This window comes from Macrobrachium nipponense, chromosome 20 (assembly GCF_015104395.2).
Source record: "Macrobrachium nipponense isolate FS-2020 chromosome 20, ASM1510439v2, whole genome shotgun sequence".
Classification (NCBI taxonomy): domain Eukaryota; kingdom Metazoa; phylum Arthropoda; class Malacostraca; order Decapoda; family Palaemonidae; genus Macrobrachium; species Macrobrachium nipponense.
In genome coordinates, this window is record NC_061089.1 from 18,454,767 (window position 1) to 18,478,478 (window position 23,712).

General features: G+C 36.3%; 1 protein-coding gene and 2 long non-coding RNA genes across 4 annotated transcripts in view; 1 reads left to right on the forward strand and 2 right to left on the reverse strand.

Annotated features, from left to right (window-relative positions):
* Positions 1-23,712, forward strand: part of LOC135222687 (uncharacterized) — a 370,412-nt gene that overhangs the window by 156,022 nt on the left and 190,678 nt on the right. The gene's annotated exons all lie outside the window — the stretch shown is intronic.
* The window catches only part of LOC135222670 (protein unzipped-like), a 261,762-nt gene that overhangs the window by 131,157 nt on the left and 106,893 nt on the right, over positions 1-23,712 (reverse strand). The gene's annotated exons all lie outside the window — the stretch shown is intronic.
* Positions 1-23,712, reverse strand: part of LOC135222680 (uncharacterized) — a 115,605-nt gene that overhangs the window by 51,598 nt on the left and 40,295 nt on the right. The window contains exon 2 of the long non-coding RNA XR_010316309.1: positions 5,863-5,930. This is a non-coding gene — a long non-coding RNA (uncharacterized LOC135222680). The remainder of the gene's footprint in view (positions 1-5,862; positions 5,931-23,712) is intronic.

Sequence of the window (23,712 nt, forward strand, 5' to 3'; positions counted from 1 at the left end):
CATATATATACATAATGTGTATAGTACATATAACGTATAATGTGTTTTCTAAGTGAATGCTCCTAATAAAAGTAACAAAATGTCATAAATTACAGAGCATAATGTGAATCAAATGTTCCAGACAACATATATGCACAAGTGTGTAAACTTGTAAATGAGAGAGAGAGAGAGAGAGAGAGAGAGAGAGAGAGAGAGAGAGAGTAGAATGCCCCCACAAACTGGTACTGGAACTGGCATGAATCACGCTTCGGAAAAAAACGGTCCATGAGAGTACTTCAAGTCATTCCCAGGCAATAGGGCTACGTGGAAAAATACAAGCCGGAACTGTCCGAAAAATAGAGCCAATTGTGATAAAACAATAATTATCATTAACAAAAGGACTGATAATACAATGAAGCACATGTGCACAATGAACAAACATTATCTTCTTTACCTTCAGCTTTTCCCATTTCTATATGGGGTCGCTGTTTTTAGTCAGCTACAAATGTCCTTTAATATCTGATTCACTCTACCTCGGAATTAATATATTTTCATATATGTTAACAGAGGGGGAATTTTTTAGTCGATAAGAAATTCGTCGGCTCACGGGCGCAGACCATGGAACCAACAAATTCAGGACGCACAGTGGAGCATTCTAGACCAGAGGCAATATATATATATATATATATATATATATATATATATATACATATATATATATATATATATATATATATATATATTATATACCTTGAAAATATCTTACATCCCAAGGGGATCATAACCGATTCGTGGCCTTGGCAGAAGCTATTTTTATCATCAATGGAAATCCGTTTTATGTGCGTGTGTTTGTCTGCACCACACGCTCGGCTCATTGAAATAACAATAATAAACATATAACATAAAAAGTTGTAGATACTCGATGAAAATCGTCAATACATTATTTTATTCAAAACAATGCCAAACTATAAATATGAAATACTATCAATATAAAATATGCAAAAAAACCTCCTAAAAATTTTAAATTAAGTATTAAATTAAAATATACACACAAACACACAAAACCTCGGTAATGTGCATCCTCACACATTTTTTTTTTAACATGAATTTGTGAGAATAAGTGTCACGTGATGCGAAGCCCACGCCAATTCTGACGCCACCTCAAAACATGCCTTGCAACTAACCACTCGGGCCATGTGAAAGCTCCCAAATATCCTCCCCCTCCCCCTCCTCCTCCTTCCCTCGTGTTGTGAGGAAGAGTCTGTATTAATTATACTAATTGCATCCCATCTGGCAACATTTTCACAGAAGAGTAACCGCATCTCTAAACCGATTCTCTGGAGGAGCTTTCTCCCAGACAAAAATCTGGCCGTAGGTGTGGGATTTCACAGCATATCTTAATTTTTCAAGACGAATGGATGTGAACGCGATTTCATTAATGTGGACAGCCGCAAAAACAAGCACAGGCGAGCACACACACACACACATACACACAAGGAAAATTAAAGACTGGGTTTCTAAGCCACTGACGAAATAATGCCGACACCGGTCAGGATTTACACCCAGTCTTTATTTTCCTAGATATAATGATCTATAAAAAACACGTGTCAGTGATTATAGATCTATAGATCAGAGCGTAGTCTCATTCTAGTTTCCACGAGACCAGATGAAGATAGGAGATTTATACTAGTACATACACACTTCTAACCGGCAAACCAATACTGAACACGTTCATTTGCTCTACTTTTTTTAATGGCACTATCCATATGCCATACCCGAAGGATGCTGCTGCTGCTGCCATACACTGTGGCAATAAAAATGAAACTGCCGCCTTTCTCGCCAACATATGGAGATAGGAACACGAAAACCCTAATGCCATAAAATGACACCTCAACTTTACGACTTTTGATTAAGGAAAAAGTTTAAACTTTCCAATGGAAAAAGGTGTGGAGAGAGAGAGAGAGAGAGAGAGAGAGAGAGAGAGAGAGAGAGAGAGAGAGAGAAGAGGAGAGAGAGGAGAGGTGGGGAAGGAATAAAGAATTGAGAAAAATGTAATTCAATAGTTTTCCCTTAGTTTTTTTTCTTCTAATATTTACGGCCTACTATTAAAAAGGGAGGAGGGAGAGGGGAGGGGTGGGGGGGGGAAGGTGAGGTAGAAATCTTGGGAAGGGGACAGGTAGCAGATTGTGGATGAAAGGGGAGGAGGGGGTGGATGTAGGAGACTATAAGGGATGCCTACATTTTTAGTGTCACATTCTGGATGGGAGGAATGGAAGTAGATAGGAGGAGCAGGAGGAGGGGGAGGAAGAGGAGGATGAAGAGGGGGAGGGGGTGGGGGTTACACCAACGTTGCAGAGCCACGGTTGCTTTGTCAATAAAGGAGGCCCACTAAGAATTTTCATCCCCCTTTCCATATTCAATATTACATCGTCAGACCTGAATACAAATAACACTCAGGGCGCCGGAGGCTTCGGAAATATAGTTTCGAGAGGAATTTCCAGAGGTTTTAGATAATGTTCTACTCTCATAATAATAATATCGACATCGAAATTAATAATGACAATAATAATAGTTTTCAAAGAAAACCCATAATCACGAGTCAATAAAATGGGGAAAGTATCCCACATAAACATGCTTGTTTGATTTTATTTTTGAATGTTTTAAAAAACAAAATCACACAAGCAGACTACTGCGGATTTCTTCCCCAATAATAATAATAATGTGCATTCAGTTTATGGGTAACGGCCTTAAGATTTAATTATTACAAAATCCTAAACATGAAAATTCAGCGTAACACGAAGCAATCGACGTATTATCAGTTGAGAGTCTTTACAAAACTTAATTAAACATTACCATTATAAAATTTTACAACTGATCAATAGGTAATTGTGTGAGTAAAAACCAACAGTTTAAGGGGCCGCCTACTCAAAATTGACCACCTTCTCCCTATCTAAGGTCAACGTTCATTTTCGAGGGTTTGGTATACTAATAGTAATTACTATATTATTATTATTATTTTATCCAAAAATCCATAACGAATAATTTATAATATTCCGTAATATTAAATACAAGCAAATATCTATAATGCCATCATTCACCAATAACAACAATAATAATAATAATTATTATCATTTATAAATCCCGTAATGATAATAATTTATAATAATCCCTAATATTAATACTAATTATATATAAAATTCACTGATGCCAGTGTAAATATATTTGAAAATATCTTATATATATATATAATATATTATATATATATATTATATTATATATATAATATATATATATTATATATATATATATAGATATACACACACACGCACACCACTACACATACATACATACATATATTATATATATATATATATATATATATATATATATATAAATATATAATGCAAATATTTATAATGCCATCATTCACCAATAAAAATAATAATAAATAATAACATAATTTCCTACCATTGCAATAATCTAGCGAAGAGATCTCTCTCTCTCTCTCTCACTCTCTCTCTCTCTGTGTGTGTGTGTGTGTGTGTGTGTGTGTGACTGCCTTCCGCTAATGGAAGCCCGAAACAAGAGCAGAGCTGGCGGCCGCATTACATTTCATTTACTATCTGCAGGGCACCGCAGGCTGCCTTTTTGCCTACCGGGCTCCGGTGGCCTTTTGCAAAACGAGAAGGGAACGCAAACAGTGATATACGATCTCCTTTTCTTGTCAGATACGTTGCCTGTTATCCTCTGCTTCGCTCTCTTACGTCGTGTCATCATCGCCTGTTTCGTTACAATACGTGATGGCCCTCCTATCTCTCTTCTCTCTCCCTCTCTCTCTCTCTCTCTCTCTCTCTCTCTCTCTCTCTCTCTCTCTCTCAAATTTTCTTTGTTTTTTTAATTAAATTTTTCCAAATAAATACTTATTCACAGTTCCTCTATACACACACACCACACACACACACATATATATATATATATATTAATATATATATATATATAATCGGATTTTATTATACTAAAAATTTTACCAAATAAATTCTAGATCTGAATTAATCGCTCTCTACCTCATTTTAGAACTTACTTGTAATATGCCTACCAAATAAGTACTAATTCTTGAGTTCCTCTCTCTCTCTCTCTCTCTCTCTCATTGGAAGAGTCTGGCACACCAACACCATACTTGTAAATCCAGGTTATCTCTCTTATTTTCAAATTTAGGCCTTTAATGCTGAACGACAAACAAACCATAATTTAACACCACCCTCCCCTACTCTCTCTCTCTCTCATCTTATCAATCCAATACCATCTCTATTTTTTGAGTGATGAATAACCCACGATTAAAAGAAACGGAATTTTATGATGATGCGATTCTCACATTATTCCAAAACACCGAAATCATAATTTAATGATCAGACCATTCGCACGAAAGCTGTGACGAGCCACGAGGATCTAGTATTCTTTTGATTCGAAAAACGTTTCCTGATGTTTTAATAAAAATATTCATAACACGATCGGCAGGTTTCTCACCGAAACTGATGTGAAAACATTGATGAAAGCATCATTTTAAAAATGAAATTTACAAGGTTAATTAAAGGTTATTTTTTTACGAAGACTGGTGTTTAAAAGAGAGAGAGAGAGAGAGAGAGAGAGAGAGAGAGAGAGAGAGAGAAACGCTGACGTCACGTAAAACAAGCAATATCATCGCCTGGATGTCACCCCAATCATCGATTATCGATAACTGATCTACATCTCTCTTTAACTAAAAAAAAAAAAAAATGGCAACAGAAACAGGAAGATCAATAACCTACTAAATAAAAATGTAGTGTGATTTAAGCACAAAAATATAATAGTAAAAAAAAAAGAAAAAAAATAATCGATATATCGATTAATATTTTTTTCTTTTTTTGTTACTATTATATTTTTGTTATTTATATTTTTATATTCCCCGACAAACATCCCTTGTCACTATTGGAAGGACTTGGAAGCTCGTCCTTTGTGGCTAATGAATGGCTGGATGAGGCTTAAATGCTAATGTGGTAGGGGCTCAAAGGATCTTTTCATAACTATTCTAATTAAATAAACGCGTCTTTGTTTGGGTTAATTGTTCTGTCTGACCTAATAAATAGATGCACTTATATAAACATAAAAGACATTTTATATGTACGTATATGTAATATATACACATATGCATGAGTATGCATGTTGATCCAATTATTTATCTTAGATCGTTTTTTTTTTTTTTTTTTTTTGTGGGGGGGCGGGTGGAGGGGGACGCCTAACTTCCCGACCCACCAGTGACCCAACTGGGAGCTTTTTTTTTTATTCTTCAGTGTCAACATGACGGAACTAATCAACGCATGAGCACGCGTTTTACAAATATACATTTCTGACTCACATCGGGATCGAACCCCGGTCTCTCACATTCTCTAACATATTACGAACCAAAAATAAATTAGAAGACACATGTGCTCTTACTTGTATCCATAAGGAAGGAAGGCACTTAGGAAAAATTTTATTATATAGGGTATCCATAAGCCCCAGTACTATTAAAAGCCATAAATACTTGTAATGGTACTGGGACTTTATGGACACCTTAAATATTTGACGTTATACTATTCGGAAAACGTGTCCATAAAGACCCAGTACCATTAAAAGCCATAAACACTTGTATTGGTACTGGGACTTTATGGACACCTTGTATATCTGAAACTACAACTATATCACAAACCGAAAACCAATTAAAGGATACATGAGCCGCTACTTCCATCTATACGAAAAGAAAAAAACATAAGAAACCATTATAAACGGACTATTACATCACCCTGAACACAGGCCAGAATTCCCAGTCATAAACCAAAGAAACTCAAATGTATATATACAACATACTGCTTCCGACGCGGCCCACAACTCATCTTGATCCGCAAAGAGACGATCCTCCCACACAAAAGACGTACCTGAAGAAAGAGAAAGAAAAGAAACATTAAAAACACATTAGAACCATTTAATCCTTTCATGGTAATCACCCGCATTCATTCGTGTTATCAACGTTCAAGAGTGAGTGATGGCTTTCTTTCATTATGGCCTTTTGCCATGAACACCGTGATGTTAATATTCATCCGCATGCTACATTAAGCAGAGCATTAATACTATCTACTTTCCTTTACACTTTTTATATATATATGTATACGTATATGTATATATATATATGCATATATGTGATATATATATGTATATATATATATATATATATATATATATATATATATATAGATATATATAAGGCCCATTACAACTCTCTGGTTTAATGCTAAGGACTACATTTCGGTAGACTAACTTCCACCCTTATCAAGTCGTCCACCGAAATATAGTCCGTAGCTTTAAACCAGTGTTTTATACTTGAGATGTATCCTATTTAAAAAAAGTACATATATATATATATATATATAAATATATATATATATATATATATATAAACAATTGACAATTTGAGTAAGACACGGAGAGAGAGAGACCGAGAGAGAGGAGAGAGAGAGGATGTATGAGAGAAGAGAGAAGAGGAGAGAGAGAGAGAGAGAGGAGAGAGAGCAAAAAAAGCAATTACAAATTTTCTCTAAAACGTCCACAGCCAACATCTATCTTGGAAAATTGAGACGAAATCAATTTATTCACTGATAAGTTTCATATCAAATTCAAATCTTTACAGGATCTCAGAAGAGAAGGTCAAAATGAATAAAATGAAAACAAGTGAGTGCGAGCAATTGCCTGTTTCCGGTTGAGTGCCATCATGATTTTTCAGGAATTCGAAATAGCATAAAAGGGCAACGACTTCTGCGCCATGTGATATATATGAAAAATTATCACCTCACTTCCTATCTCTTCTCTCTCCTCTCTCTCTCTCTCTCTCATAAGCACAAGGTGTGTGACTAGACTTCTCCACCAAGTTAACTGTTTCACTAGAAGTTTGATGATGATTTCTTTCAGTGGAATTCATCTCTCTCTCTCTCTCTTCTCCCTCTCTTATACTCTCTCTCTCTCTCACTCTCTCTCTCTCTCACAACACACACACACAAAACATCACACACACAACGTAAACCATAAGGTGGTGCTTGACTTGACCTCTTCAGCAGTACTTTTCATGAGATGTTTTATGTATTGATTTTCCCATGAGAGAGGATCTGTGCGTGTGTGTGTGTTTCTCTGTCTCTGTCTCTCTATGTTGCAGGAAAGGAGCAGCGCAGAAAATCAAACTACAGTCTTGTTGCAATTCCTCGTCCGTCCGCACGACGGTCCAATTGACTTCACCAAAGGGTCAAGGTCAATCACGCCACACCTCAGATGGACAAGAGGTCGACCAATGTTTGTTGTGTTCTCTCTCTCCCTCTCTCTCTCTCTCTCAAATCCCCATCCTAGAGAAGGGATGATGAATCGATCACCGAGTAATCGCCAGGTAACTTCTGTTCCCTTCAGATATTGATTTTCTTGAATGGAAGAACAGCGCTAAATAAAGAATTACTATAATGAATTATAAAAATAGGCGAAAAATAATTTTTTAACATTATGTTATTCCTTTCCATACTTAAAATCTACTATTAAAATTAAAACGAAGAAAAACTGCAAACTTTTCCTGAATTGAGTAAGGTTAATCAGATGATGAAAGTACATTAAAAAAAGTATAAAAAATGTCGAATGACTAGTTTTATGACATAAATGCTATGGTAATTTCAATGCTTAAAATCTACTATTAAAAAGGAAACCTGCCAGCAATTTTTCCTGGAGAGTATGACTAATCACATGATGGCAGTAGTACATAACTTTCTCCGTCTCAACTTAAGGGCCTACCAGGAATTACAATAAGTCTGAGTTATTTGCCTGGATAAGTTTCAATTAACTCAAAACATTACCCAAACAACTTACGCAGATGGGGTATTTCCCTAATGCTTTACCCCCTCTATTTTCCCTCTACGGGTAATGCTCTCTCTCTCTCTCTCTCTCTCTTAAATAATTTTCTTTGCATTCTATGCCTCGCACTACAAATATATACCTTTAATACCCTGTAATACAGGGTGTCCATGAAGTCCAAGTACCATTACAAGTGTTTATTTTTCAGAAACCATATAACATAGAGTAAGGCAGTTTTTTGTAGAATGTTCTACATTTCCTCAAGTTTAGATTCAGAGCACTTCATCCTACAAAAAACTGCATTACTTTATGTTATATGGTTTCTGAGCAATAAATACTTGTAATGGTACTGGGACTTTATGGACACCCTGTAGAACAGACACAAGGTAAACAAAAGCTATTGGCCACATCATTTATTCCTATGAGTCTTTGAAATCACCTGAATGAACAATGTTTTCTCCTCTCGCGTATTCATACGACAGACTATATAATGGAACTGTCTCCTTTAATTTAAATTTTAATTTTATTTTTTTAACACACGCACTGCGTATACGCTCGCATATGCATGCGCGCGCGAACGAGAGGCGGGAAGGAAGGGAGAAAGCTAAAACTTCTCGTATAGTCGTCGGGCAATATTGATCACTATGACTCATAACCACACGTGTTGTTTTCCCCTTCCGTCTTTCTTCTCTCGCTCACCACCTGCAATCACCCTATGGTATAACTCTCTCTCTCTCTCTCTCTCTCTCTCTCTCTCCCTATAAGGCATCCTTTTCTCCCCGTCTTCCCCTGGATGTTATTCCATTAGCGCCCGCTGTTCACACTCGCCCGTTCCCCCCTCCCCCTTTTATCGTTTAGTTAGGCCTCTTCCCTTCTGCGTTTTGCGTTCTTAATATTGTAAGGTATTGGCCTTTTTTTTTTTTTTTATTTTTTTTTTTTTTTTTCTTTTTTTTTTTATCTCTTCTATTGCTACGGAATCTTTACCTCGTCCTCTTAAAATTAACCGACACGAAATTTGTTCCGCTCTCTCTCTCTCTCTCTAGATAATTAAATGTATGTATGTATATATATATATATATAAAAATATATATATATATATATATATATATATATATATAATATATATACATATATACATATATATATATATTTAATACCTGTAAATTCAGGGACGTCGTAGCAATAATATACAGTTCTTACGTTTTTCCTTTGTAATACTTTATTTCCATGATTAAAATTATGATCCCCTAGGTAATACTCATGAATTACTTAGGGAACGAAGAATTAGGATCTGGTAAATGACCCGAGTACTAAGTCTGGAAAAAAAAATATATTCTTGGAATCGCCAAGAGGTCAATAATGTAATTATAAAATTTTCAATCTGATTTGGGTATTTGGTAGCTAATCTATTGTAATAGTAGGGATAATCAATGCCTCTTACAGAATTCCCACATCAGTCAAGTATCTTTCTTTTTCGTATTTCAGTTATAATTTATAAGTCTCAATCAAAAGGCTTTATTTTCTCATTCCTTATCGAGTAAAACCGCCTAGTTAGTACACAAGGTGACGTTCCAATTCCAGCTCAAATCATGTCTGCAATCATTCCATTATGACCTGGTGTATCCCATCTCCTAGTTTTGCTTATTTGTACCACCTGAAAAACCATGAGTTCATTCATAAGCATTTTGATGTCTTCATCAGTTTTTGAAAATAATAATGAATAATAATAAAATAATAATAAATAATAAAATAATAATAATAAAATAAATAAGTAAAATAAGATTTAATAATAATTAATAATAATTAACTAATAATAATAATAATAATTATAATAAAATGACATCAATAACAATGGCAGCACAGTATAAATACTCGTAAGAATTTACATAACCACACAAAATTACAGAGCAATATATTTGTATGCACATATATATGTAATATATATATATATATAATATAAAACATCTGAAAAAACCATAAATTCATTCATAAGACTCTTCATGTCTTGACTAACTATTGGAATAGTAGTAATAATAAAAACGTAGCAACAATGACAACACAGTATAACTGTTCGTAAGAATTTACATAATATTACGCAACATGGTAATTTAAATTAATAGATAATTGTTCGTGCAACTAAGCGTGAAGAGGTAACAAATTATACCTCTCTGTTCATGAACAAAAAAATCTTCATCTGAATAATGTAATCAACGGTAATTAAATAATAAAAAACACAAAATCTACCACTAATTTTCTTTGTTAAATACCCTATATATATATATATATATATATATATATATATATATATATATATATATATATATATATGTGTGTGTGTGTGTGTGTGTGTGTGTGTGTATCTGAATCACGAAAATATGGAACGTGATGAATGTATAAAATAATAAATGAAAATGCCACGAAGGAAATTGAAACAGCGGTGTAGTGCTAGGCTTTCGACTTACTGTCCTTTACCTAGCAAAGTTGGAAGGCTACCACACTTCCCTACGTAGCATTTGCCTTCATATGATATATATATATATACTATATATATATATATATAATATACTATATTCATATATACTATACTATATATACACTACTATATCACAGAAATGTTTGTGTACGTCCCCGTTTCTTGTATCTTCATTTGCTTACTACGAATTAGATCACTCAAATAACAGACGACTGGATACTTGTTGTATTTTGCCAAACAATCGTAACGCGAGAGTGTGTGTGTGTCCGCCCGTATTTGAAACAGCATAAATTTGTTTCCTCTTTAGCATTATTATGCAACCATCTGGCATTTTAATCCATTTACGACCATAATGAGAGACTTCCCAGCGGCCCCTAATGAGCGGAAGAGACACCCGTGGGAAAACGCTATCACAAAAAAAAAAAAAAAAAAAAAAAAAAAAAATCTAACGGAAGTGACCTGATATATTTACCTTCCCGCGGGAAGCATTTACCTAGTGTTTTAAAACCTTACCTACCCTATTAACATATCTTCTAACATTGCATACGCGTGCGCGTGCGTGTGTGTGAGTATCTTATCATTCGTAGAATAGAACAGAATATAGAATTTATGCTAAAGGTCAAGCTGAAACGGAAATCGACAGTAAAAAGGTCTGAAAGTTGTAACCGAAGGAAAACCTCGCAACTACACTAAGCGTTAAATTATTTGCTAGAAGAAGGTGGAAAGTAAGATGAAAGAAAGAGAATATGAATGGAGGTACAGTAAAAGGAATGAAAAGGATTGCAGCTAGGGGCCGAAGGGAAGCTGCAAAGAACCGTAAGTAATGCCTACAATGCCCGAGTGTGTGCGTGTGTGTATATTGGAGGGGGGTGGGGGTGAGAGACAAAAGTCCTGTTCACAAAAACGCTGGCGTGTCGCGATAAGACCTAGAACAGAATTCCCAATTTACACATACTAAAGTCCGGTGGTGGGGGAATCCCATAGGTGATCCCTGGAGGGAGAGTGAGATATGTCAGTGTAGAGAGAAGAGGGGGGGGAGAGAGAAGAGGAAGAGAGGAAGAGAGAGAGCAGAGAGAGAGAGAGAGAGAGAGGGAGAGAGAGAGAGAGAGAGAATCGACTTCTGTTACCCGCTGAGAATTGCAGGAAAAAAAAAAAAAAAAGAAAAAAAAAAAAAAAAAAAAAAAACGGGAGGATAAATACAGGTATATCCTTTGAACACGCTACCATCTACCTGATGCACGCTCACGCCTGCATGTGCATACATGAATAATTCATACTGGAATTTAGACTAGGAATGGTGCACATGAAAGTGACTTCAAGGTGCCTTCAAGGGGTAACGAGAGAGAGAGACAGAAAGAGAGTAGTGGGATGCTTACGCCCTTTATTAAGAGCTGATATGAATTACATTAATATATTTGGGTAATTTATATCAGATTACTTCAGATAATTTTATGTCGATTACATCCCCAGTTCATTATACAAAGGACTCTCTCTCTCTCTCTCTCTCTCTCTCTCTCTCTCAGGGAGGGGAGACGAAAGCAAAGACGGCCATGCACCATTCTCATTGAATATAATTTTTAATGGGTACTGCTGCTGCATGAGAATCTTTTCTGCATCATAATGCACCAAAGGCAATAAATTGACGCATTCGCCTTTTCTTCAATAACAATGTAAAGTCAACTATCTTCGTCATCCTTCCATTTCTTGCTCTGACGAGTCCGCAAAAGGGGTTCGAATCCAAATTTTGCATATGAGTTCTGACCCTTCCAAAGTCCATTAATCACGATACAGTTTTATTCTATTTCCCTTTTGCTACATATTATTCGTCCCAGCGAACTGAAAATCTAATTCCTACGACGAGCAATGCAGATATGGGACATGTATAAATGCATTACCTGCATCCGACATTTCCATGAATAGATTCTTCCTATGAAGGCAAAAATTATTTCCATAATTCAATTCGTCGTTGTTCGGAAGGACAAGAGTTACAGAGGTATTAATATATTGCGTAGTTCATAGTTGAATATCAATCACAAATATATATATATTATATTTATATATATATATATATATATATATAAATAGATATATATGATAGAAGTGTTTAGCACACAATTTCTGACTAGCAAGGGCGCTACCAAGCTGTGTGGGTCTGCTGGTAGCGCCCTTGGCTTCTCATTCAGACTTGGGTTCGTTCCCGATAGTCTTTACGGGCTGTTCAGTGAGCAAGAGCCCGTGCTGACACAAGGTCAGCTTAATAAAAAACAACGATGAGTCCGTAATATATATACATACACACACACACACACACACGCACATATATATATAATCTTACTGGGAGTGTCGTACCTTACTGTCGAATTGTGTCTGGACCCCATGTGCAGCAAACTTCCACGGTATTACAGCTCCACAGGAAGCTCACCAGCAGTACATCGAACACCCCTTATATACACTGTCTTTGGCCTCAACCAGCACGCACTGGCGTGCTTCCTTGATATCATGGCCCTGTTTCCTGCCATCTACCCAGCTTTCTTTCTTTCTGGGTCTTCCTCTCGTATTCCCTCAGAACGCTACCAAATGAAACATTCTTTTCATCAAACTCTCGTCCTGCATTCTTTCCACACGGCCAAACCATCTCAAATCTCTCTCATTGACCTTTCACGCCTCTGCCAGCCATTCATCACTTCTACTTATCTCATCATATCTCATCCTTTCCAGTCTCCCAACGCCACTTACATTTGGCAAACACGTCATCTGAACAGCGTCAGTCTTTTGTTCTTTCATTCGCATTCAGCATCCATTTCCACTACCCTAAAAAGAGATTTGGTTAAACCGTTTCTTCATAATTTCCATTTTTGGCTAATTTGGATAAGCTAAATCCTCATACTTGACTCCTCCCAGAGAGACTTGGCTAAGGGATTCCTTTATACATTCCCTTACTGGCTTCCATGGGTACGCAAATTCCTCCCACAGGAACATGCTCTCTCTCTCTCTCTCTCTCTCTCTCTCTCATACACACAAACGTACACACGCACACATCGAGATAACAGCTAAATGAGACAAAATAAGTGTGACTGCTGGGGGTTTAAATGAACACCTGTCTTCCCCACATCCCAACCGTTTGGATCTCCCCCCCCCTCCCAAACCCACCCCTCCACAACCCCCCTATCCCTCATGATGATGTCATGTGATGCAGGAATATTAAACAGGGAGTGATAGGAGGGAGGGGGGAGAAGAAAGGGGGGGGGCGTTTGGAGTTGCAACGCCCCCAATACACAGTATTCCACCCACTTCAAACCACCCCCATTCACCAAGGCTTCTCCTTCACGAACTCCCACACTTCATTTGTGTATATGACTTCACTAAACTATGCCACTCCTCTATCTATCCTGAGAGAGAGAGAGAGAGAGAGGAGAGAGAGAGAGAGAGAGAGAGAGAGAGACACTTTTCTTCATGCCATAGAATCCCGATTGTATATGTATCTTGGTGTAAATATTTTGTATACTAATTCCATATGAAAAAAAAAATGAGGCAATAAATCCTCCTAAACTTCCTATTATTATCTGAAATTCTCATTTTCGTCTTACTCATAGTCTTTGTAAATTATTTTTGTTCATTAAGTCACAGTTATTTTGATTCAAACAGCTTACAAAATTCTTTTCTGTGGCAGTTTTTAAGGTTGATAAACTATTACAACTTGGAATTCTCCAGATACCGAGTGCATTATTATCTCTGGAACCAATAATAATCACGATGACGATGGCGAAGCCTCAAAACGACATAAAATTCAGAGCAGAATGAAAACAATCATCCAAAGGACCGACTCTATTATAAGAAAATCTAAACTGGTAATTGGAATTCTTTTTTCTCTTTCTTCTGAGCCTCCGCAAATTCGGGTTAATCTGAATTGCGGAATAACGAACCTAATTTCGAAAAACCATCTTGAATCTTTGGTGGCTGCTGAAAAAGAAATGGGGGGGAGGGGGGGAGGGGGGGGGGGGACATGAAATGAAAACGAATCTCAGGTATTCTAAATATCGCAAGCGACCGACTTTCGTTGATATATCAGGGCAAATTGCTGCTTTACTGAATGAATGCTCCATTGCAGAAGTTTATTAATCAAAGAATATTCTCTTTTCTCCAACTTCGTTAATAAAATAAGATCTTCCATTTTGGACAAAAATGAACTTAATTCTCTAGCAAGGATATTTTTTTTAAACTTGTAACGAAACTTTTAAATAGGGTATTTCCGCCCGAGCTGTTGAAGTAATTATCTGCCGAATCGTTTGGGTGCAAAGGCATGGACCAATAATGCTCCTTTGCTACTTTTAATCTTATTTGCATTGTAAATCGAGTGAAAACCTGAACCGGAAAATTTATCAAGTGATTTGCTTTCCAGACCTTTTGTACGTTTTCCCTTTATAAACAAAATGTATAAGCCATTTAAATTTCTTTTCTGTAAGGGCCCACTTGTATAAATGCTTATATTAACAAACCTAGTACATCTTATGAATATTATACTCTTCCTAATCTAGTGGCCTGAGCCTAATGTTATTTCTTTACAAAATCATTGTTGCAACTTCGGGTTACTGGATTCTTGCATTATCAATATGTACGAGGTGGAACTGCGTACACACTGTGTTCGTGACTGCTTATTAAATGACAGACTCCATCAATCGCAAGTGTCTCTATTCAAACCAATTAAGATCCCAAAAAAATATTCTGATTACATTCCTTCTGTCGCGGGAGATGCAGAAGCTTTGTGAGTTACCAGTTATTGTATACTCATCCTGTCTGTTTGTTTTTGGACTTAAGAAATCAAATAGGACTACCTGGCCATTACGATTACTATTACGGGCTGCTCTATAAGCAGGAGCCCGTGGTGGCATAAAGCCAACTTAATCCAAAACAACATACAATTACTGTAACTAATGACAGACAGGTGTGTGTTTGAATTTGGACTTACGAAATCAAACAGGACTGCCTGACCATTACAATTACTACCGTAACTTATAACAGACGTGTGTGCATGTGTGTGTGTTTGAATTTATACTTACGAAATCAAACAGGGCTACCTGACCATTGCAATTACTATAACTAATATCAGACATGGTGTGTGTGTCTATAACTAATATCAGACATTGTGTGTGTGTGTGTGTGTGTGTGTGTGTGTGTGTGTGTGTGTGTGTGTGTGTACAAACATCTTTAAAACTAAGCCAAAACCCCAAGCATCCACATTCAGCCGATGGGTCACGATGTCACGGTTGCCTGTGTCAAAAGTAAAAAAATCTTCCCCTTTAACTGCGGTGTGTCATAAAGACGATTCTCGTGAGCTCGCGAGAAGCTGACCTATTACTCATCATTTGTTTATTTCTGGACTGTTTATCTGCACCAAATTTCTATTTCCGTCCTTCTATTTCTCTTCGCAAAATATCAGCGCTAGCTTTATAATAAGGAATAAGTGGAATGAGTGTCCATATTGATTAATAATAATAATAATACCTAAAATGGTGAAGAAACCCATAATGATGTGTATATATATATATATATATATATATATATATATATATATATATATATATATATAAGCACATTTACACCAATGTGGATTTCTTCACCAATAATAATATTAACAATAATCTATATCATATACCTCAACAATAATGATACGCGTAAAAGAAATAACATCTAGCTGGACTACAGGTAATGCCAGAGAGAGAGAGAGAGAGAGAGAGAGAGAGAGAGAGAGAGAGAGAGAGGTGGCTTCCTCAATCAAGCACTATTTGCCTTGGAGGGTTTATTCCCTGGCACCCTGGTCGTCGTCTTCATCTTCTTCTTTCCTTTTCCGACCCAATAAACCAAGTAGCGGAGGCGAGAAGCGGTATATTTTTAGAAAGAAGGGTTAAGACTGCATACATACACAAACACCTTACAGGGAAGAGAGAGAGAGAGAGAGAGAGAGAGAGAGAGAGAGAGAGAGGAGAGAGAGAGAGAATGTTCAATTCTGAACTCAACACAAGAGGGAGTGAAGTTGAGTTGTTAAATATGAAATGCATAAAAAATTGGAAGAGAGAGAGAGAGAGAGAGAGAGAGAGACGAGTAGAGGAAGAGAGAGAGAGAGAGAGAGAGAGAGAGAGAATGTTATATTCTGAACCCAACACAAGGAGTGAAAGTTAGTTGTTAATTATGAAATAAATAAAGGATGGGGAGAAGAGAGAGAGAGAGAGAGAGAGAGAGAAGAGAGAGAGAAATGTGACATGTTTAATTTTGGACTCTGTACCAAAGGGAGTGAAGCCAATTGTTAAATATGAAATGATACAGCTAGCTTTCCATTTCGCATTGAACTGTGTGTGTGTGTGTGTGTGGTGTTTATGTGTGTGTGTAGAGAGAGAGAGAGAGAGAGAGAGAGAGAGAGAGGAGAGAGAGAACGGAATTTCACACAAATAAACAATAATCCAGGGAACCCATGGCGTCATTTCCCAGTGGAATGACTTGTTCATTGAAATAAATTTACATGAAGCAGTGAGTTTGTATAATAACCAAACGTTCATCTGTATTGTGCATACATCCACACAAGTAAGAAAGATTTATAAACAAACATATAGAAAGCACTCATCTACATACACACACACACACATACACATATATATAAAATATACATATATATATATCATATATATATATTATATATATATATATATATATATATCGTATATATCTTTCTCCCTAAGGTAAGACATTCCTGTTTTAGATAAAAAGGAATGCTGGATGTCTCAGGCTACTGGCTCAAGTCATCCCGACCCCCCAACCATGGGATTGAACTCTGGCATCTAGCCGTGAGAAGTCATGTTAAAATGACGGGACGAGAGAGAGAATGATCATGTTAAGAAAAGTGGTAAACCGTGTGATTTATAAATTTTTGACAGGCATCAATGACGTCTATATATATATAGTATATATATATATATATATATATATATATATATATTATATATATATTATATATATATATATTTATTCATGGCGAACCTTTGCCAAAAATAAACTGCGCAATTGACACTAACCTTGACATTACGAAAATCTAGAAAAACAAAGGCAGAATACAATTAGCAGCATGAGAACACACTGGATTTAAAGAGCCTGTCTAATAAGGCCTGAATGCATAAGCGTTCCAATTAGAGCAATTTTTCCCCGTAGCGTGACGTCATAAGGTCATTTTTATGACTTCTCTTTCGTTTATTGCGGTTTGTACAAATTAGAGGAACTTCACTAGGTTCCGTTAAATGCTCTCTCTCTCTCTCTCTCTCTCTCTCTCTCTCTCTCTCTCTCTCTCTCTCTCTCTCTCTCTCTCTCTCTCCATTCGGCATAAAACTGAAAAATATTCATTAAATCTCTCCTCTCCCTTATCATTTATAACTCCCATTACGTATCAAAAAGTGGTTCTCTCTCTCTCTCTCTCTCTCTCTCATGAAACATGAAAATTCTTATTAATTATATATATATATATTATATATAATATATATATATATACATATACATATACACATATAAACATATATAATATATACATAATATTCTGCATTAACAGTAACTTTATTTATCAAACGTCTCTCACTCCCCTGCTAATAACAGCCGCATTACATAACAGCAAGTGACTCTCTCTCTCTCTCTCTTAGTCGACTCCACTAATAACATGAGCTGCAGTATACATCATACAACTCTTCCCGTCTCTTTCTCCACTTATTGACTCATGACTAAATTCAGCAGAATTGCTTTACATCTCATGGCGAGAGAGACTCTCTTATATTGACTCGCGCTTGAATGAGAGGGTCGTTTATCTCGACAGTGTCTCGTCCGCCGTGGACTTTTTTCGAATCTCAATTGCGTCCTTAATCTCGGTGTAATGCCTTCCACCCTATTTTGATGTGCATGAAGCGTCCCTCTCGTGGGATTCAGGTGTCTCTCTGTCCCCGGTTGGGCGAATGAATCGCATATTGAATTATAAACGGGGTGTAATTAATTTCAACTGTCAGGATATCCAGGATATACCAGAACTCGCATTCATTTATTGCAATAATAATGATAATCATTATCCTTCATAATTACATTTAGTGTTACTATGACCAATATTAATATTGTTGCTCTTGCAATCACGGTCTGTACGTTATAAAATTATCAATAGTTATGGTTGAAATTATATTAAATATTGCTATTATCTTTGTTAACGTGATATACTTGGCCTTTATCTATAAGTAGAGATTTAAAAATTAGTTTACGAAAACTTGACTCTGGCAATAAAAAGATAAATATATAAACGTGTGTATATATATATACACACACATCACACAAGCATGAGCAATACCCCAATTGAAAGAGAGGGTGACCCAGTTAAGTTTAATTCGCTACAACCTTCTGGCCCTTACATAAGTCCAAGTTCCTAAACCAAAACCAGCAATGTAGCGCCCGTCCTTGAAATACGCTATGGTCACCTCCTGCGGAACCTTCATTCATCTAATATATATATATATATATATATATATATATATATATATATATTTTTTTTTCATGAAGAGAGAGAGAGAGAGAGAGAGAGAGTACACACGCAACACGCCAATAAAAATAATGACAACTCACATGAGGGAAAATAACAGTGAAGGACCAAGAATGACAAAGTCAGGAGATTTATTTGATACCAGTGCCCACATTCCCCTGCCTGCCTCTCCGTCGGTTACTGTTGTTGATCTCACTCTTGTTGTTTTTGTTTTTGTTTTTGTTGTTGTTGCTGTTGCTGCTGTTGTTATTGTGACGACGGTGGTATATGGTAGAAGGTCCGACTTGGAAAACCGTTACCAGACTATGACGTCGAAGGTTCCCACACTTAGGATAATAACAGTGTCCGTCCGTCCTTCCCCTCCCCCTTCACCTCCCCCCACCCCCCACAATCCCAGCCTCCCCTCATTCTGCAACGTAGGGTCACAGAAAGAGGAGACGGAGAGAAAATGGATGGGTGGAGAAACGGCAGGAAAAAAATGGGGAGGGGGAAATGGAGTAAGCCGATGATTTCAAAAGAGAGAGAGAGAGAGAGAGAGAGAGAGAGAGAGAGAGAGAGAGATAATGTAAATGGCTCGGATAAGATGACGATTACCTCGTCGAGACCATCCCGATGTCATTCAAATACGTGTGTGCGTATATATTTATATATGAATGTATACATGTATATGTACTGTCGGCCAAAAAACTCTTGGCAGAGTTTCATAATTTTTCGTTCACCTGCCTGACGCACGATTCATGCCTTATTTATCTATTCTTCTTTTCAAAGATGGAAGAAAATCATATGTTAATGACGTTTAACAAACAGTCACTGATATCTTTAGAACATTATGTTATGTTTATTGTGTAAAACTATTTTCCATATAGCAAAATTGACGTGAACGAAACGAAGTGATAAAAATCGTCATATCACAACCATAGATATACATTACCAAATAGATAGGAGACTGTTTTTTTCCATCTGTCGCCCGCCTGTGGTGTTTGTGTATGGTAACACTGCGTACGGGCTTTAGATAGTTACATTCAACAATTATAATAATATCCTATTTCGAATATTAAAGGTGTAATTCGCATACAGTAAATTATTGAAACACTTTTCAGTTGTAAATGTACACCCAGATAACCTTTTATTTACCTAAAACTTACACATAGCGTAACTATCTAAAGCCCGGGACGCAGTGTTACCATACGCAAACACCACAGGCGGGTGGACAGATGGAAAAAAACAGAGCATAGTAGTATTGCATAAACATAGTCCGTAAATTATAATTTCAATATTAAGTTGAAGGTAGTTGAACTTTTCCATTTGTTAAATTTTACAGAAAACATTGAAAGCTAACAAACTGCTATCAAATTTAAAAGCAAAAGGAAAAAAAAAAATATCCTAACAGTGTGAACCAGGCGACCTCACTCTATTGCTTCTGATGTTATGTGCACGGGAATCTAATGTCAATGTGTCATTTATCGGTCTAAGAAACATCCCTCGATGAGCGAGAGACAATTATAGCACTGCATTCGGTGCAAGTTCCTGTTGGAGAGATATCAAGAAAGCTTAATTAACCCGGAGAGAAAATCATACATAGAAAATCAAATGTTTAAAGAACGGCAAAATTTAGAACATGGGCCTAGAGGTGGAACACCTCGAAGCACCACAAGAGAGCAACATTCATTTGTGAATTTTGAATTCTAGTGCCTCGTCACGACATTGCTGAACCAGGAATCATGACTAGCTCTACGCTTATGACTGGTGTCTGATGAATACTCTAGATGGAAAGGAAGAGGTTTTTAAATCTACACTTGAAATCTTTGATAGTTGTCTAATGAATAAGCAAACTTATCTTTGATGGATGAGAGATTCAGTTAGGCTTACTCTTTTTGTTTTGTTTTTTATCGGTGGCCAGTGAATACCACGCATAGGGAGGGAAACAGTTTCAATGATGCATGCATTTTTTTTTTTCTTCAAAACCTAAAGAATACATTTTATTGGGAGATACTTTATTAACATAAGCCTAATCCTTCCATCATTCCTATACGCCACCTCCGCTCTCTTCTCCATCTCAGGTTACTCGATCCGACGAACTCGTATCACATGAAAGCATCACTAATGATAACGGTTATTTTAAAATTCCCCGCACCGACAACGGACGCATTAAAATGGATGTTTATAAAATATTTTCTGTTCAAAGAAACTTTATCTTTCATTCCCCAAAATATGTGCATACACTCGTGTTACACCCTGTAGCCGTCAATGAGCAACCCTTGATTAATGCTGTAGGTTTTACTTGAAAAAAAAAAAAAAAAACATATGAAATAGACTTAAACGAGAACGTCACCTTTCATATTTCTTATCCTTTCAGCTACTTATAATATGCTTATGGTAGTAGGTCTAGGTATACATGTGAAACTAATTTGAATTAATTTCTATTTTGATCAACCTAAGAAAGCTTTAAGGAAACTAAGCCTTTCTTAATGTATTCGTCAGTTTTGACTCCCACAGCTTTCCAACGTGTTCAATTGAAACAGGATGATATGCAAGGAATTCGATAAAAGATAAGACTGAATAAGGTCTGAGTTAATTATGTTAAGCAATTATGAAAAGGATAAGAAGAAAGGCGAACATGGCTCATAAAAAGAAATAACGGGAATAATCAAATAAAGCAGATTAATACACACACACACACACACACACACACACTATATAGATATAGATAGATATAGATATAGATATAGATATTGTCAATTTAAATATTCATCAATATTACGTATCCGATAGAGTATGCTGCTGAAAATAGACCTAGGCTATCATGTGAAAATCAGAAGGCCAATTTAGGCCCACTAAATGTGTCATGCAAATTATTTATTGATCAAAGGACAAAATTAGTTTAATTAAACATCGTTTTCAAGGAATGTTACGACTTGATGTATTATTTATCGGCTGAAGGAGACGAAATGACAACACCCCAGTGCAGTACGATACGTTGAGTCAAGACTCGAGCGGCAGCAAAGCCAACTTCAAAAATCCTTTGGTATGCTGTCAAGAAGCTAGAGTTGAGAATAAAATTAAAAATCGGGACCCATCGGTATATATTTTCTTTACTTTGCAAAATAATTATCTTTAACACGTTGAATAAGTCTACTCAATTCTAATGTAATTTATTTCAAGTTTATCACCTTTGAAAGGAAATGTTATTTATTGTTAAGTAAATTAATCTGGCTACCTGCATATGGCAATATTTTCCATAACGAACAATGAATTAAGAAACACTACGGCGCCAATTCTTCGTTGGCCGTCTGTACATACATATATAATATACGAACATACATACATACATACACACACACACACACACACACCACACACATATATATATATAATATATATATATATATATATATATATTATATATATATATAGATATAAATATATATATATATATATATATATATACATATATATATATATATATATATATAATGGAATGATGATATATTATGTATATAATATATGTATATGCACATATAGGATGATATATCCCATACCGGAACGGCCCCCTAATTCACCGCTGTGGTCATCAAAGGCACGCTGGATTTACAACGAAACAAAGCCCATACCGCAGAGAGAGAGAGAGAGAAACACATTACCTGGCAGGTTTTCCAGGAAACTTCGTCCAGCAGCCTCCCACGGACACCAAACCTGGATTCATCGGATCTTCCACGATTACGCGGGATCTCCAGGAACGTCCGCAGCGAAACCTGGCGAAACCTTTTGCCAAAAAAGATGACTGCCTCTCTCTCTCTCTCTACTCAGCCTCTCTCTCTCTCTCTCTCTCTCTCTCTCTCTCTGCGGAAAATTCGGGCACCAAAGGAGGCGAAGAGGAAAAGGAAGCCGGTGGGGTCAGGGGAGAAAGAAAGGAAGATTAAAGCAACAAAAATCAAGATGGATGACTGATGATGATGATGATGGTGGTGGTACAGGACGCTTTTGCAGTAACTCTATCTTTCCTTCCTCTTACCTAACGCTTGACCTACTTTTTTTTTTTTTTTTTTTTTTTTTTTTTTTTTTTTTTTTTTTTTTTTTTTTTTTTTTTTTTTGTGTGTTTGGGGGGTGGGGGTGTTTGGGGGCGTGGAGGGGGTTTGGGCCATTTTAGAAAACCATGACAATATCCGCATGACTCCTAAACTGAACCTACGACCATTTTTTTTTATATAAAAATTAATCAAACAAAAAATGCATAAATGTAAATGTATTCTACCTCACATACGCAAAAACGTTTTTTATGGGGTGAAGTGGGGGGGGGGGGGGGGGGCTTTTAAAAATTTAAATATTTGCATCACCCCCGAACTCAACCTACTGCAAGATTTTTTTTTTTTAAGTGAAAAATCAGAAAGCAAAAAGAGCCATGAATTTAAACGTATTTTTCCTCACTCCAGTCAAAACCTGCTCGTTTTATTTTTCGGGAAACGTAGAGAATAAATAAAATTTAAATATATTTTTCCTTACTCACGGCCCGACACTGCTCCATTTATTTCAGGAAACGTCGAGATGAAATAAAGATCCCTGAAAATGCGTTTTCTTTATTCAATGCCCAATTCTGATTTCTTTATCAAAGGAAACAAAACAGAATCTAAATAACAAAAAAGGACCGAATACTCGATGCAGTTACACTTCACCTGGTTTGTGCAACACCAAAGGGCTCCTCCTCTTTACGCTGCCATTAAGAGATTTCAAGTCAAAGCGACTGATACAAGTCACTTTAATAAAAGGGGTTCAAATATATCCTTTAACTTTCTGGGAACAACTCGGTGTAACATTA